Below are 4939 nucleotides of genomic sequence, written 5' to 3'. Positions count from 1 at the left end.
GCGGCAGGGACTCCTGGGAAATGTCGCGCAGAGCCGTAAAAGCAGCGTGATGAACGAGAGAGACTCTGGGCACCGGAGCAGAGGCACTTGGGCAACGTTACGTAGAGCCTTAAAAGCGGCCGGACGGGAGGGAAGCGCTCAGCTCGGGCGCCTGGGACTCGGGAAATGTCGCGCAAAAGAGCTGCTGGATCCACAAGGTAGGTGGTCGTCCTACCGCTCAGTGTCTGGCCTGGGGGTGGGAGACGCCGAAACTCGGCCTGGTCGCCCCTGCGGAATACTGAGAGTTCTGGCCCAGCTCCCAGCTGTCCGAGTTCAGACAAAAGTGCACATGATTCAGGCGTTCTCGGTGGCGGCTAGTATTGGGTGGAACGGGGACGTGGGTGTTGGGTGGGTGAAGGGGCGGCGTCTGCGAGCCGGGGAGGTGAGTAGCTGTGTCCTGAGCTTGGGCCAGTAGGAATATGTAGTTGGGGTAGGATTGGGCTGAGGGAAGCTTCGGTGTGTTTGCCGGTGAGAGAGTGTTTGGGATGCTGGCTGAGTAGGAATCTACAAGGATCCAAGATGGGGTGCTGCGACTCAAAGGAGGTGTGTCATATGGGAGAGGAGGTTTGTGAGTGAGAGCCCTAAACCGCAGACGTTCTTCTTTGGTCAGTCAAAACATCAGTGTATTTCACATGTGGAGAGTCAGAAATTACTTAAAACGGATCGAAACAGACGTTTATTTCGGTATGCAGGCAAGATCCGAATTTGTTTTTAAACAAGAAAGAATATTTGAAAAGAATATTTTGCTACTGGGTGCCTATGTTTGCCAAATCTGTGAGGGAAGATGTTCACTCTCTTCTTTGGTGGATAGTTGGGGACTTGGGGCGATTGGCCCAAATTTGCCAGCTTTGGGCCAAAGTAAAGCAGTAAAGTTTACCAGGGAATGTCCTGAAGAGCTCAGAATTGAGGAATGCAGCAAATGTCTAAGTCATAGAGTGTTTGTGCTCATTTTGTGAGGAGAAGACATTGGCTTAAAATAGAATTTAAGGCTGAATACAATGGGACATGGAGGCTGGACTAGTTTACTGTGATCACAGATCACTTAAAACGTTTCTATGAAGATTTATTTTCCGTTTAGTTCACCATCATCATTCTTCATGTGATCATAAATAATAGAATTCAGTAGGATAGCTGAGGATAAAATTACACTAATGGCATTATTAAAACAATAGTTAAGGATGTAATGGAAGTAAAGACCCCCTTTCCCACTTTACAGTAGACACTAATAAGAATTGGAAATAAACGACATAAAATAAGCAAGACCTATTTTAGAAAAAATATGAACACTCCAGAAAAATGTAAACCTTAAGTGGAAAGACAGCCTAATTGTAGATAGGGAGACTAAACATCAGCTATCAGTTCACAGGACCAAAAAATAAGGATCTAAAACAGCAAACATAAGGTCGATTTTATGCACAAATCTTGATTTTTAACACTCTGGTAGGAAGATAGTACCGTCTTCTCAAGCACATGTGAAACATTCATAAAACTAATAATACAGATTTCAAAGAAAAAAATTTCCTTAAAGTAAAAATAGGACAATATTCTTTTATCACAATAGAGCAAAACTAGAAATTAATTTTTCAAATGACATACACTTGGAATTTAAAAAGCTATCAAAAGTAAGCTTGTTCAAAGAAAATGCAAAATGATACTGCAAATTTTAAAAGAAAATTGATAAAGCACAATATATCAAACAACAGTATACACTTAAAGCAATTAAGTGAAATTTTATAGCCTTAAATTCTTTTTTTTTTTAAATCTTTTATGTATTTATCAGAGAGAGAGAGAGAGAGAGCGCACAAGCAGGGAGAGTGGCAGGCAGAGGGAGAAGCAGGCTTCCTGCCGAGCAAGGAGCCTGAAGCAGGACTTGATCCCAGGACCCCGGGATCATGACCTGAGCCGAAGGCAGACGCTTAACTGACTGAGCCACCCAGGCATCCCTAGCCTTAAATTCTTAAGACTATAAGAGAGAATTAAATTTTCAACTCAGAAGGAAAAAAAAAAAACTAACAAAGTAAATCAAAACAAAGCAGAAGGGAATAAATTATAAAAGTAAATTCCAAAATTGATAAAGCTTAAAAGAGAAATGAAAACTATGTAAGTGAATAAGTAAATAACTATCTGTGCCACCCAGGTGCCCAAAACTATGTAAGTGAATAAGTAAATAAATGTAGTGCGATAAAAACCAAAATAGTCAAACCACTCACCGCAAATCCAGAAAAAAATGAAGAAAGATGTAAAAAGTGATCAGGAGAAATAACTGTGAAGGAGGAAATTTTAGCAATAAACTATTTTCACAGGTCTTTTTTATTTTATTTATTTTTTATTACACTTTTTTTTTTTTAAGATTTTATTTATTTATTTGACAGAGACCGCGAGAGAGGGAACACAAGCGGGGGAGTGGGAGAGGGAGAAGCAGGCCTCCTGCAGAGCAGGGAGCCTGATGCGGGGCTCAATCCCAGGACCCTGGGATCATGACCTGAGCCGAAGGCAGACGCTTAACGGCTGAGCCACCCAGGCGCCCCTCACAGTTCTTTTTTAAAAGATTTATTTCTTTATTTGAAGAAGGGAAAGGAGAGAGAGTCCCAGGCAGACTCTGCACTGAGCTGATGTGGGGCTCAGTCCCACGACCCCAAGATCATGACCTGAGCTGAAATCAAGAATTGGAGGCTTGGGCGCCTGGGTGGCTCAGATGGTTAGGCGTCTGCCTTCGGCTCGGGTCATGATCCCAGGGTCCTGGGATCGAGTCCCGCATCGGGCTCCCCGCTCTGCGGGAAGTCTGCTTCTCCCTCTGCCTCTCTCTCTCTCTCTCATGAATAAGTAAATAAAATCTTTAAAAAAAAAAAAGAATTGGAGGCTTAACTGACTCTTAACCCAGGCACCCCTATTTTCACAATTCTATGTAAAATAATAAGAGAGTAAAAACAAAAGAGTGCTTTGATAAGTTAGTAGATTCCTAGGAAAATACATTTATCAAAAGTGACAAGTTATGATAAAAAGCATAAATTTATAAACAAATTTTATTAGAAGAAATGAAGAAATGTAACCCTCTTACAGAACAGCATCAGTCATAGAAAGTTTCGCAGAAGAATTCTACCAAAAAGATGGAAAGTTTCAAGTTAGTAAATGGGACACATACAACATTTGGATCAAAACCTGAAGGAAAATGTACAAAAAGAGCTGTAGACAAATCTCAGTAATGAATATTGATTTAAAAATTTTAAATATTAGCAGAAACCAACAGCATATTAAAATAAAACCTCACCCAAAAAACCTGTATCCAAAAATGCCAGGATGCCTCAATATTTGGAATTGAATCAGCATAACTAATCTTGTACATAGATCTAAGGAAAAAAGTCATAAAAATTTCTCCCCTAAGCACTTGAAAAGATCTTACAAAATCCAACACCCTTTTCTTTCTTTCTTTCTTTTTTTGGGGCTTGAACCTGAGTTCAAGACCTGAGCTGAGATCAAGAGTCTGACACTTAACCAACAGAGCCATCCAGGTGCCTCTCAACACCCATTTCTAACTTAAAAAAAAAAAAAAAAATCGCTGCAGTAAGAATTGATGTATCCCAGAACTAAAGCAAGTATCTTCCTTAATATGTAAAACAATAGAAACATTTTGTTAAGTTCAGAATCAAAGCAAGTATGTTAACTTTTTACGCTGGCATTAGCCAATGAAATCAGTGAGAAAACAATGAGAGTTGTGTAAATTTAAAAAGAACTGAAACTATTTATAGAAGAAATAAAATACATCTAGAAAGCTCAGTAGTCAGTAATTTAAAAAATTACTGAATGATGCATCAGCATTTTAAATTAATACACAAATTTAATAGCCTTCATTTAAAAAAACAAGTTATGACAATAAGGAAAATCTCAACATATTTTTTTTTTTAAGATTTTATTTATTTGACAGGGACACAGCGAGAGAGGGAACACAGCAGGGGGAGAGGGAGAGGGAGAAGCGGGTTCTCCGCGGAGCAGGGAGCTTGATGCAGACTCGATCCCAGGACCCTGGGACCACGACCTGAGCCGAAGGCAGATGCTTAACGACTGAGCCACCCAGGCGCCCTTCAGCATATTTTTTGAAAAGATAAAATACTTAAAAGTAGAATGTGAAAAGCTGTAAGAAGAAAATTTTATACTAGTCACAAAATAGACTTGGTCAAATGCTGTCATAAAGATATAAATTCTTTCTAAGTTGATATAGAACTTCAACATAATTCCCCAAATAAGCAAACAAGGTTTCATGCTGGAGATAAAAGCTGAATTTGCAAAAAATTTAACAATTAAAAAGCTGGGAATCTTGGAAAGGACTGGCAGTGAAGGAGGTTTTGCTAACATATTCTAGATCCTAGGTGATTGTAACATTGTAGAGTTAGAGCATGAATAGACAAAGGGAATAAAGTATAAGATCCAGAAATGGACTGAAGTATATTTGGATAGTGTATACCTAATATGGCATAAGAAATCACTGGGGAAAAGATTAATTCTTTAATAAATGTCATTGTGACAGTGATAACCATTTGGATAAAAGATAAAATTGAGTCCATACTTGACAACATAAACCAAAAGAAATTCCAAATATGTTAGAAATCTAAATAGAAGAAACCAAACCACACAATTACTAGAATAAAAAGAGCATTCTTTCATAATTTGGGTATGGGTAAGGACTTTCCAGTTACTACTCAAACCAAAAGCAGTAAGAGAAGTGATTAAGAAATTTGCATTCAAAACTGTAGGGCAGGGGCACCTGGGTGGCTCAGTCAAGTAAGTGTCTGCCTTCGGCTTGGGTCATGATCCTGGGGTCCTGGGATTGAGCCCAACATCCAGCTCTCCACTTAGCGGGGACCCTGCTTCTTACTCTCCTCCACCCTTCCCCCCCCCCCCCCCC

General features: G+C 39.7%; 1 long non-coding RNA gene across 1 annotated transcript in view; it reads left to right on the top strand.

Annotated features, from left to right (window-relative positions):
• Positions 1 to 61: 61 nt before the first annotated feature.
• LOC110584418 overlaps positions 62 to 4939 on the top strand; it is a 39672-nt gene continuing 34794 nt past the window's right edge. The window contains exon 1 of the long non-coding RNA XR_002480577.1: positions 62 to 197. This is a non-coding gene — a long non-coding RNA (uncharacterized LOC110584418). The remainder of the gene's footprint in view (positions 198 to 4939) is intronic.

The sequence above is a fragment of the Neomonachus schauinslandi genome, chromosome 13, assembly GCF_002201575.2.
Source record: "Neomonachus schauinslandi chromosome 13, ASM220157v2, whole genome shotgun sequence".
NCBI lineage: Eukaryota > Metazoa > Chordata > Mammalia > Carnivora > Phocidae > Neomonachus > Neomonachus schauinslandi.
The sequence above is the reverse complement of the archived record's forward strand: the minus strand, read 5'-3'. Positions and strand labels throughout refer to the sequence as shown.